We start from the raw sequence: 11894 nt of genomic DNA, 5'->3' as shown, positions 1-11894 counted from the left end.
ATAATTATTTAATGTTAACATTTGATCGAGAGCTCTGTATAGAAGGATCTTTCCTAAAGCAAAGTGCAAGGAGAGACCTGTAATGGTGAAAGATAGTCCCAAAGTTGAAAAAGAAGAAAAAATAAAAGAATAATGCACCGATGGTCTTACTAGTAAAGGAAGAAGAAAAACACACACACAAATCCGGAAGGAGTATTACTTGTTCTATGGACCATTATCATTATGTACTTGTATATGAGAGCAAATGCATCTGTTATAGTTGTTCTGCTTATTCGAAGTGAACGTGTAACGTGTTTCTTCCACTCCTTTTTTACAATGTTGTCTCTGGTAAGAGTGACAATTAGGAGTGTTTTTCCCTAAAATAATTCACAGCAGCAGCACAACAATTCAACCATTTTTGTAGCGAAGGTAGTAATTTATTGTTGAAAAAAAAAAACACAAAAATCCATACAAATCCCAGTAGTAAAAGTAGGGAAAAAACACACACACACAATTTCAAACGAGAGACATGTGAATCCTGTCCTGTGAACGTGATGTTGATCGTGTAACGTTTCTTCGATGTGTCATCAATCAATGTGTGACCCCTATATGATGTGTTGGTTGGTGTTTGTTGTATAGTTGTGTGTGTAAGTGTATGTATGTGTGTGTAAGAAATTTTGATTATGTTCCCCCCAAGTCGATTTTCAAAAGAAAACAAGGAATAGCGTTAATTGCTGTTTTGAAATTTGATTTAAAATTTTAAATTAATTTATAATTGGTACACGATTCCTACACTGCTGATTAAAGTTCTCCATACCGCACATATTTACGCATACACACTAAACCATTGAAACATACCATGCGATAGCAAGCAAACAAGCAAGCAAACAACCATTATCTATAGCAGAAATGGCTTATAATAAAGTGTACTATTTTTCTGAACATGATGGCGCACGGGAGTAGATTACCGTAACTTATGACGCGTATCCGAAAGTTTGTGTTACCTGCAGTACATGGTTTAAAATAATCTTTCCAAGCAGCATATACTTAGAGCGCTTATCTACCAAGAGACATTTTAAACAAAAAGGTCTCGTTGTTCTAGATTTTTTCCTTGCAAAAGACCTTGTCTCTGACTAAACGACTTCGACATTCTGATTTTCGGGATTATTTTGTATTGTTTGGTTTGGTTTAGAATAACAGCTTTATGAACAGTGGCGGGTCTAACGGTAAATGGAGCGAGCGGCCGCGGAAGGCTGGTAAGGGGCCCCGAATCCACAAAGAACGTTCTTTCCCGGATAGAGGCCAGTAGCCGAAATAACGGTGGGTGGATTAGGCGGCCTCATAAGCTCCCGAGAGTTGGAGATGTTTGTGTTGGGGCCCCGTTGAAGGAAAGTACCACCCCGGTCACATGATGCAGATGCTGCAGATTGTCAATTAATTTCTAATTAATAATTAATTAATAATATATTGTTGCATCGGGTTGTAGCGCACGATCGATGGACATCGATTTGGCCTCGAAGACGGTGTGGTCTTACCTGTGGGACGGATCTGGGGGTTTTCGAATCCCATTAACCCATTTGGCCCTTCCACGCAACCGAGGTGGACTCAATCTTCACATTCACGCCATTACCATAACAGTGTTTCTGGTGAATCGGTACGTTGCAGAGCAACGGGTTGCCTGAAAATCGGGGCTCAGCACATAGATTGTGCTGGGAATCCCCCGAATACAGGCTCGTATCCGTGCCTTCGGATGGTAATCCAGCAGCTCGCATACCATCCGGTACCTACAGTCTCAAACAAAAATTTGCGGCAAATGATGGTCGACAGACTTCCAGACTTCAAAGAGGCTATGGAGTCACCTTCCACGGATTGGCAATGGATTTGGAAAACGTCACCAGCTAAAAACTTTCATCCGAACAACGCTCGATGCTGTACTTGCTCATGCAAAACAAGGTGCCACACGGACTGCTGCTCGACAGGATTAAACGGACTCCTTCAGCGTGCTCATTCTGCTCCCGGTCAGAGACTCTGGAGCACAAGTTTGCCCTGTGCTCCAGGGTGTCTAGTGCTTGGAGCATACTGATGCAGGCTATGGAAGCCATTGTTCCAACCAAACCACAACTTCAGCTTCCCTTCCCTCCTCTTACCTATTTTAAGTCATATTAGCATGAGTAAGTGGATTCCTATCCTACGTTTGTTTGCAAACTACATCATCCACATTGTTGGAAACAACAATGCTGTGATTGATGAAAATATCCTTAAATGTTTTTTGTAAAACCTGTATGTCGTCCCTACATGTACCCCACATTTCTTTTATAAACTAGTTTTTAAGTTGTTTTAAACAAACAATGTTTTATAAAAAAAAAACTTATAATTTGCCGAATAATAATTTGCTTTATTTTTTTGCAATAAGTTTCGTTTTTCTGCTTTAAAAAAGAAAAAACTGCATCCACAAAGTTGCTTTTCCAAAAACACAAAACACGTTTTAACCACCAGCGTCATCTAGCGGAAAAGCGTTACAAACCCTTTGTATCAGCAGGAAGCGGAACCGAAAGTTTTCAACCGCGCTCCACAGCACAGAAGCAAGAGTGGGCCGTGCGCAGGATCCAAACACACACGCGCGCCTTTCCTTTGCATCATCAGGTTATTAACTTGTTGATCGAGTTTGAGTGTGTGAGACCCTGTGAAGGGAGCTGAGCAAAGATCTCTCTATTTTCCCCAGTCTAGCACGGATTGTTCCGACCCGAACGCAGTCTCGCAATGTGGCTCTCAGGGACGCTGATGATGATGGCAAACACCCATGGGACGACGGGTCGGTGTCAAACCCACGCATTATTACGGTGTCCTCTTTCGCTCTCCCACACTCTTGGGACACGCGTGTGTGCATCCTTCAGAAACCGTCTGTTTGGGGAATTGCGCCTTGCACAGTCCAGCACTCTCTCTCTCTCTCTCTCTCTCTCTTTCTCGTTTGTTCACACATTTTCTTGGTAAGTGTTAGCTTTGGTGTGCTTTGCTCATCCTTAAAAGCTTTAGTCCGATCCTGGCGTGGATGTCCTTGTGTGTGGTGAGAGCGTGTGAGAGGCCATTCTCTCTATCTCTCGGCTGCTGTTATCTCCTACGCATCGTCCATTGATGATAGGAAAAATCCTTCGGTACACGGCAAACATTCATTTGGCCTTCGCTTTAGTCGAGTTTTGGTCGTTCCGGGCGTCGGAAAGACGGACCTTCGTCGGTGCTCGTCTGCGTCGTTCCGGCAACATCCGTCGTTGCTCGCACAGCACCACCACCATCCACCCTAGGGCAGTGTCAGTTTGATGGTGTATCTAGTGAGTTTTCCATAGAGTGATTTTTTTCATTCACGGAAGCAGGTTGCTCCCCTATTTCGTCCTTAACACTTAGCCCAATGACCAAATCCTAGATTTTACAGTCAAGAAAACGTATTAAAAAATCCACCGTTCACAGAGCGAATCTTTATTCTCATCAGCCGCAAGGTTTTGGGCTGACCTCGTGATGCAGTGTGTGCCTTGCTACCCCTTTGTACCTGTGTGTGTGAGTGTTTGTGCTTTTGTGTCCTTGTTTGGCCCTTTTCCTAGTCTCCAATAAACCATTCCAAAGTTTTCCCCCAAGTATAGGCAAAGTTGCTCTAAAATTTCCCGCTGCATCATCAATTTTCATCCGTTTTTCCGGTCCAGTTAAGTGATAGTGCCACTCTCGGTTTGGGTTACGATTGTGTCTGTCGCTGTTGCGTCCCGTACTGTGGTTTGGGTATGGCCTGCCCAGCCAAGCGCCGAAGGCCAGTGAAACGACTCCACTTGCAGGCAGGACAATCGTGCGCTCGTTGTGTAATATAAATGTATATCTCCATTTCGATTACTCTAGGATGTCTTGCTTCTTCCCCATCTCTAAGGTGCTCCTTCGATGGGTGGCCACCGCATGCATGTGATTGTGCCAAGTGTTTGTATGTGCGTAGGTGGGTGAGATAGATATAGGTGCTTACGTGCGTGTGTGTGTGTGTCTGTTTGCTGAGTGTGTACGTGATTGTTTCTGCTGTTCTGCGACCGTTAAACCGTGACTAGGATTTTACGTCGCCAGTTTTCGCCTGTTTGGAAAAGTTCGAAAACAAGTGGACAGATGATTTGAAGCAGAGCGGAGTGGGAAGATTATACTCCGGGACGCGTCACGGTAGCTTCGAATTGCTGATGAACATTCCGCCGACGACGCTTCCAGAACACCATTCTACAAGAGTCCGTTCAAAGCACAGGTAAGCATCTTAAGCAGGTTAAGCTGGGGGAATAATTAATTCAGGCCCGAAAAGTCATCTTTCGCAAGCGATGAGCGATGTGTAGTAGCGAAAGGTTTTAGCAAGTGAAAGGATTTTCGGCCTATGCGTTAATGAATCACACAAGCGAATGAACTGGCAATTTACTTCTTTGGAGAAAAGCAATTAACAATCTCTTTAGCAGGAAGCAATCAAATCAGTGTAAATTCAGTTCAACGCAATGTACAATATTTGTTGCACTGTATTATCGATGTGAAGGGTTTATAAGTTCTTGGAAACGCTTTTTGATATGAAGTTTGGCTTAATGAATGAATTTATTCGTAAAATTCATTGAAACATCGAACCGATGCGAATCGATATGAGAAATATGGCAACCTAATAGCCCAAAACCAAAACTAATATTTTAACAAATAGATACAAAATAATTTTTGCAAAATAATGATGAAATTTTGCGTCATAATTTGAAGGGTTTTACGTATTCAGACTCATATGTTTTACTAATTTAAACACCCTGGGTAACTGTTTAGGGATCCGGTGGAAGAGCCAACAGCGCCAAAGGTTTTCATACGAAAGGATCAGAGTTCAAATCCCATTTCTTCCGTAGTGAGGGTTGTCTAGCCACCTACGCGTGGTATCAAATTGTCTCGTAAGCCATTAGAAGGCCAGAAGAAGAAGAAGAATGTGAAAATTATTGAATATCCGATCAGGGAGGGGCTCATGCTAGGGGTGAATGTGGTACACCAATTCCTCCTCCTTTGGGTGTTCAAAATAGTTTCGTAACGATCAGAACTTACATCTTTACTGGTCCAGGCAACTGCTCGGATTCCTAGTGTTTGTCTTAACTTATCGGTGAATTTTCGTATTCCTGAACTCTACGTGATAACCTGTTTTGGAGAACTAACCCCTTAAAAAGTACACACCATCCATTGCTTCATTGTGGATTTGTAATGCAAAAAAAAACTCCAGATCGCATTCTTTGATCGATCTAAATACGAATTACAATCCAGAATTGAGATCTCGTAGCGGTGAACAACTTTTTAATGTTTTTCCATGGCTCAACTGTCAATAAAATCAGCGAAAAGTTTGTGGAACTCTCGCCCCACACAGTGGTGGTCCTTTTGCAATAAAAGTTATTTTAAATTGGTTTTTTTTTTTTCGTTAAAAAATAGTTGTTTTTTTGGAGCTGCCTTCATGATTCGACGTCTTTTTGTCTCAACTTTATCATGTAATGTAAAATTAATAATTAATGTAAATTATTTATTGTAATGAAATACAACAAGATTACACCCAATGTTATAAATCAGCAGAATAAATATGTTTAAAGTGAGCAAAATGGTCTATTATTCATGAAATTTGGTATACTTTATCTAGTCACAAATAAGAACAATTATGTATATTCACGTGGCCATCTAATTGATTTTTTTCTAGATGGTTTACTTACTCCTATGGCACAATTGTCCCAACAACCACTACTGAAGACAATATTTTTAAAGATTTCGATAGCACGACGTTCCATCTGTCCTAATTTTATTTCCACCACTGTGCCCAATTCACGCACCTTTACAAGATTTTCAATTTTCGCACCAATAGGTAAAATAAGGCTGTTGACATAATGATGCGTAACAATACTCCTGAGGGACAGGATTTTTTACGATAAATCCCTTCTCCCCTAAAATCGTGCGACAGCATCCAAGATCGTGAAATCCGTAAGGTTTCATGCTGCCAATTTCATTAAGTACCAAGAAACAGTAAAATTGTTTGCCGCTAGTAGCGTAGATGCGTAGAGGAAAAGCTTTTCCACACAAACATTTAGTCTAGAACGAAACGGGCGTTTCCGGCACCCAACCGAATGCCGAATGCAAACAAAATCACGCCGCTCACCTCACCCTTTAAAAGCGTGCTCGAACGTGTGAGCAGGCAAAGAGTGATTAATGAACGTTTATTCTAAACGGCTTTTCGAAAAACACTTGAAGAAAAACGTTGTTGTAGTCGGGAGTTCCCTCCTTCGAAGCCGAACGACGGAGATGCTTCATCGTGAAGTGTGCGTACTTGAAGTGGGAAAGGGCCCATTTCCCATGTCACTTGCCAAAACGTTCTAACGAAAAAAAAAAAAACGATCCCTTAGGGAAGCCAGTTTTTGTACCACCTTGATCGCTGCTGGCACCCTACCCTCTTGTTTCGAGACATTCCCCCAAGGGCAATTGATGGCAGGAACTTTCGGGCGTATGAACAGGAGAGACAAACAAGCAAACATTTCCCCCATGCACGTGTGTACGTGCGTGCGTGAGGGAGTGTGGTTGAAAATCGACCAAAACAACAACAACTGATCGTGTGCGTGAGGGATGAGAGCGATGTGTTTCATGTTTATGATTGATATTGCTCTTGATTTGAGCGATGGTAGGGAAGCTGGAAAAAACAGGAAAGCAAACAGAAAAAGTCGAAGTATCAAACTTTAATCACTCAAAACTGTGTGCGTGTGTATGGGTTTGCTTCCATTAGGTTGAACAAAACTTTTATCATTAGCTCAATAAATTTTACCAAAGAAAAAAAAAGGAAGGAAAATGCTACGCAACAACTTTTCTCCACCAAACTTTCCTTTCATGTACAATAATAATCATCATTTTTTCACATTTTGTTCTAAACGAACGGCCGTAAAACATTAAACATATATTCCCATTAGTGTTTCCTCACACGAGGAACGAATCATTTGCAACAGTCACTTTTGTGGGAAAATATAAATCTTCCAACCACCGGAATTGACCACCTACTTATCCAATCATAGCAATATGTGTGTGTGTGTGTGTGTAGGTTGGTCGTATTTTCTTCCGTTTTTCCTCATCCTGCAGGCTTCCGGAGTTTTTCTATCACGTTTTCATTTCGGAGTGCTAATTTTATTACACGAATCCAGCACACAGCTTAGGCGCTGAGTTCGTTTTCCTTCTTTTTTCTTGCTCCTGTTGGTCCTGTTAGCCTAAAGGCCTCATGAGCAATGATGCGATCGCGGCTGCTCTTCTTCTTATCTTTCGTTCCAACCGCGGGCTATTTCTGTGTAGGTATGTTTGGCTTTTTGGAAAATGCTTGCTTTTGCAAGGTTAGCACGAAGATGCTTAATTATCCTTTCCAGGAATTGGCAGCTAAAAGCCAGCACCATGCAACAGGCTTCTTTCGACAGGTAGTTCATTGTTATTTCGCGGTCTGTTCGAAATACCGAGCTGAAATCACATTCGACTGGCTCGACGTCAGAAGGGGAAAACATACATTTTCTTAATTATTTTTTAATTAAGATAATTAAACTTGTGAATAGATTTGAAGCCACTTGTGGCCACCAAAAGTCAAGGAACTGCATCTTTCGCATTTAATGACGATGGATTACAACGGATGCAAATTTTACAACACATTCTCACTCTAGAAATCTAAAATATTGTAGATAAAGATCTATCTCTACCTCTTTCATAAGGCCAACGATGCTGGTGCCCAGGTTGACGCCATATACAAGGACATAACGGCGGCATTAGACCGCACTCCCATTCCGTTGCCCCAAACTTCAGGTGCTCGGTTTCATGCAGCAGCTTATAGCCTAGCTGCGAGCAATCGAAAGTATAGCGTGAAAACGAGCTGACCGCCCACTTCGTGATACATTGATGCAACATAAGGAGTGTCACAAGGTAGTAACCTCGGTCCACTTAACTTCGTGGTTTACTTAAACGACATCACACGTGTGCTTCCGACCACCAGTCACATTTTTTTACGCCGATGACGCGAAAATCTATCTTTCAATTCGCAATCAAGCTAACCAACTACTAGTTCAGGGCGTTTTGGAGAAATTTCAGTCCTGGAGTGCCACAAATGGTCTGGAGTTTAGCGTCGAAGTTTGTATTACTATCAGTTTTGTCAAAAAGAGCGACATCCTGCTTTCTGCCTATAACCTGAACGGTCCAGTCATTGAACGTAAACGTTGTATCAGGGACGTTGAAGTCCTACTTGACGATAAGTTGAACTTCTATGACTGATTAGAGCACATAGTCGCAAGGGGTATCTGTCTAGGTTGATGTATTTGGAGATAAAAAATATTTCTATTCAATTGCCGAATAGTGTTAGATCGATTTTTTGGAATTTTTAAATCCCTTGGTTTAGGAATGTAATGATTAGGTTTATCGTGGAATGGTGTGGATCTCATGTCCATATTGCAAAATTCTAAACTGTAATTATAAGTGGAACTCAAACTCCTCGGGTTATAATTTTTTTTAACAAGAAGCCTAATGGCTTCTTACAATACAACACTCTTCTAACAATACGGCACTGGACCGTCATATTCAATTGTAAATAAGCCTAATGGTTTTTCTAAGCCTCGGATAAAGCTATCCAAAGCCTTTTCCTTAAAATAATTTATAAGTGCTTCACGATTGCAAACGTATTTTGGGTCTGACTGAATTTGCATTACTATTGCCGTTTGTAAACCATTTACCCGGCTGTAATAACAACTAAGTGATTTAGACGGTTGTTTTTTGATTTATTTTTCTGTCTTTTTTATTGCATTTCGATACGTCTAGCTTTATTAAAAATTATGGAGAAATTTTGTCACCTTCAAATCGATATTTAACTGAGAGGAATCTTACGTATAGTTCACTCGCTCTAAACTTTTTCTTAACATAACTTTTTTGCTACTCACTAGTTTCACACTACGTATTCACAATTTAAAAAATTTAAATTGTATTATAGTAAATTTAATTCACTCGTAATGATTCACTGTAACAATATGCAGACTTTGTAGCAAATGCAGCTCATCGTAACGGTGTCCACGAAGTAATGCCAACGTTTCGATGTCCACGAAACGATGTCCCCGTAGTGTCTCGAGCAGGAAGGTTGATGTATTGGAATTGGGATTGGGGTATTGGGATGAAAGATTGCGGGATGCTCTGGATGATCCTTTTGGATGATGATTCTACTACGGGTTCTCGGCATCAATCGGCAGAGATGTCACAATGTGCAGGAACTTTCACTCTTCATGTACCGTGTGCAGATTTATTTTACTATTACTTCACCTCACTTTTGTAACACGATGACGGGCCTATTCGGGTGCCAGTTAATAAAAAAAAACTAAAGGCTTCGGACACTGAGGAAGTCACAAGTCTTGTTCTTGCTACGTTCAAAATCGAAGTAACGTTTTTTTCATTTTGAATTAATTTTGATAGGAATTGGACAGGGAAAGGAAAGGTATTTGGTTATTGCTGATTGTTGTTTGTCCCGCTATTGCTGATTCGGCTATTGTATGTTTTGCAATCGATGTCTAGGTCATTCGATCAACACAGTTTGCTGTTCGACGCTGTATACTGTTTCTGTTGCTGGGATAGTTGCTGGCGTCGGTTAACAACATTGGAAAATGCTGATAGTTAAGTCGCGCTTGGAGTTCATCCAGCGAAAATTCATTAAATTCACTCTACGTCCCTGCCTGTAAAAATCGAATCGACTCGCCGGCTCTACTCTCTGCAATGAGCACAACTTGATATGCGCCGCGTTTTCCTTTTATTTCCTCCCGTGAGTCCGTGTACTCGTTAGCGTCTCTGTCTTAGCCAGCCTTTTTTATTTTGTATTATAGAATAAGTAAGCTTTGGATGCTTTACCAGGGCCTAAAGATCCGTTGAAATGATAAATAAATTTGCAAATTAAATTCTTAAATCTAGTGCAGTAAAATTACATGAAGAAATCAAGGATCAATTGTTTGATTTCAAGTATGCATCCAAATCACGAAGAATATGCTGAATAAAATGCAGATAATCTAAGCCAAAGCTAGGCTAAATAAAATGGACATAAGCTAAGTCAAAGCGGTCAATTTGTTAATTATGTTTACGTACAATAAGTGGTGCTTGCGAAAAATACCTTTTGGAAGGTGAGTGCATCCTTGATTAGACAGACTCCCATCGGGCCTCAGCATTGACTAATAGAATTTTATGAGTAAATCCCTTTTACAGAACCTTTCCTCACAAATACTCAAGAAGAAATGGAAAGTCCTAAAATGATTCTTAATACAATCATGGATATGGACCCAGTTAACTGCCGCCCAGGCCTCAGAACAGATATCTCTTAGAAGAATCGTGTCCAATACTAATGCATTTCGTTATCTTTTACCACTTTATTTTAATTTCCCTGCAAAGTTTTCCGATTTTTTTAATGAAAACGTTTATGGCATCGCAGAGAAAGTTCAGTAAGACGATTGTATTTAAAACGGGAAGTAACAGACTGTACAATTCGCCTCTATTTCCCTGCATCTCTGGCAACAGGTTGTGCGATGCTCAACAGACCATTTTCGGCCTGATCGTGGATAACTGGCATTGTCTGGCTGGCTGGTTTGTATTTCAGCCTAGCTAGCTAGACCAACAGCTAGGCAATTTCTGTGCCCGACATGTTTGGAGCGTTGCCAACCGTGCGACGAACCCAACCGGTTGGAGAATAGGTTTCGAGGAGGAACCAAACATCTTGTACAGCATGTTTGGGAATCCCTGACCGAAGCAGTTGTTGCTTCGTCGCTCGGTAATTAACAGCATTTATTATAGGGCACGTGCGCTCGCAATGATTTGTGCTGATTAAATCATTCCTCGTGGCAGCAAGTAACTATTAAGGGATTTTGAGTGATCATTAAAATGGCTACAAGATAAGGGAGTAAGAGAAAGGATCATAACTTTTACTGCTCTAATGTTGGTCATAAAAATATAACTTTCGGTGCATGAAGCTGATGATGGTTGCTTACTCGGTGACATATTTTGCAAAGTCAAAATCACTTTCCTAGGCGCTAGAAAACTAATTTTTTCGTCGTTTAGGTACTTTCCCAAGCTCCTAAGCTTTTATATTTGCTTTTGAACAATTAGTTCGTGGTGATGCCCATTTTATCCTTAGCTAATGAGTTAAAGTAAAAATTCTTCTACTTGGCTTAATGACCAATCAGGTCACGCCGGCCATCAAATTACTTACTAGAGTTGCTGATACCGCCTAGTTGAATAGTCAGTCTTCAACTACGGGGAAACCGCTGGGCCACTACGCTCTACCGCTGGGCCACCCATGCTCGCTTCTCCAACATGAATTTCTACAAGCAATAACAATGCATTTACTCAGCAACAACAAATGCATATTCCCATAAGCAAATAACTCCCACGAAACCCTTAATTTTCTTCGACAGCATGCCAAACGAAAGCACTCAGCAAAGCATCCAGCACTCGCACATTATTTCATTACACCTCCAATATAAAAAATCACTCAAAAAATCACTTTAAAACCCATATGTTGTTAGTACCTTCGTGGTGCCATCTCGCACGCCTGCCAATTTCCGATACAGTACGCACCAGATTAAAAGTGAATCAAAATGAAATAAATTAAAATGGCACCGATTGAATGACACCCGGGAAAGGGTGCCCTATATTCTCATTAAAAGTTGCATTTAATTGAAATTACTTCATTAATTACTCAAAAATCCTGCCTTCCTGCACATGCAGCTCGTACACACCAAAAGGCAGGCAAGGAAGTGCTAAGGGAATTTGTCATCCAATGACAATAACTGTACGGATATGGGCTTCGCGAGCTCTGCCCAACTTCCTGGCACATGGTGGAGTATGGTTGACGATACTTTGGGTCTTTGTTTTCCTAC

This window comes from Anopheles maculipalpis, chromosome 3RL, assembly GCF_943734695.1.
Source record: "Anopheles maculipalpis chromosome 3RL, idAnoMacuDA_375_x, whole genome shotgun sequence".
Lineage (NCBI taxonomy): Eukaryota > Metazoa > Arthropoda > Insecta > Diptera > Culicidae > Anopheles > Anopheles maculipalpis.
The sequence above is the reverse complement of the archived record's forward strand: the minus strand, read 5'-3'. Positions refer to the sequence as shown.